The sequence below is a fragment of the Tupaia chinensis genome, unplaced genomic scaffold (genome assembly GCF_000334495.1).
Source record: "Tupaia chinensis unplaced genomic scaffold, TupChi_1.0 Scaffold000063_1, whole genome shotgun sequence".
In the NCBI taxonomy this organism is placed as follows: domain Eukaryota; kingdom Metazoa; phylum Chordata; class Mammalia; order Scandentia; family Tupaiidae; genus Tupaia; species Tupaia belangeri.
In genome coordinates, this window is record NW_006159521.1 from 5,915,238 (window position 1) to 5,916,433 (window position 1,196).

General features: G+C 36.8%; 1 long non-coding RNA gene across 1 annotated transcript in view; it reads left to right on the forward strand.

Moving 5' to 3' along the window:
* LOC102495508 (uncharacterized) overlaps positions 1–1,196 on the forward strand; it is an 80,778-nt gene that overhangs the window by 7,556 nt on the left and 72,026 nt on the right. The window lies entirely within an intron of this gene.

Genomic DNA, 1,196 nt, shown 5'->3' on the forward strand with positions numbered 1-1,196 from the left:
TATATATGTATATTAGGTCATTGGGAAAGTCATGACGTATTTTTCTGTTTTTCTATGCAGAATTGCGTCATGATGTTCCTGACGACCCAATATACCCATACACTATCCACACACTATATAGTCACACACATACATGCAGTGATAGTTGTTTTTTTATTTCTTCAAAGAATGTGTATATAATATATTTATGTATTTAATATAGGTATTTTCAAAAATATGCTTAAAATTTTCTTTGAAAATTAAACACATGTAATTTCATCATGCTTTTTAAAAATAATTTTTATTTAATTATTATTATTATTATTAATTTATTTATTTTTACCTGAGAAAGAGTGAGAAAGCAAGCTGCCAGGTCTGAGACTTCAACTGTGGTTCGATATATGGGAGTCCAGTGCCTTAACTACCATACCACCTGCTGGCTCCCCTCGGGCTCTTAATTCAATAAGAATATTTGACATTTTCCTTGACAGTATGCTATTCAGCTGCTCTTTTGGATTACATGTACTGAAAGTTAGGTTTCTCTAGTAGAATTCAGCTTGCTGCAAAAACCAGGATATTCAGCCAGTCACATCCCCAAAATCTTAGTTCTGTTGATAAAGGAGGAGTCAGGAATGTCTCTTAGGTTGACTGACCAACTACTAGAGCAGGGTACTTGATTTAGTAATTTAAGCTATTCCTGTTGAAAAACTCTGTTAATCAAGAAATATATTTCTTGGGACCAGCAGTTAGCGTAATGGTTATGTCGCTGGACTCCCATGTAGTTGAGTGCGGTTCGAGCCCCGGACCTGGTGGCTTAAACTCACGCCGGGCACAATGTACGTGCATGCCCAAGATCCTGAGAGGAGAATGGAGGAGAAGGGATTGTGTTGTGGCCATCCCCTCTGGGGGGTGATTTCTCATTTTCTGTCTCTCTGTCTCTCTCTATCTGTCTGGCAAGCGCATGTGCCCTATAGCAAAAACCTCTCCAAAAAAAAAAAAGAAAGAAAGAAATACATTTCTTTATATTGACTAAAATTTTAACTCTCTAGAATTTCAGTCTGACCATTTGAATATTACGAAATGACTCTATTCTTTTTCCACCAAAAAATTCTTCAAATACTACCTTTTCTTAATTTAAGTTTTTGCCATAGGGTTTATGTGCTCGCTGGAGAGAGAGAAAGAGAGAGAGAGAGAGAGAGAGAGAGAGAGAGAGAGAG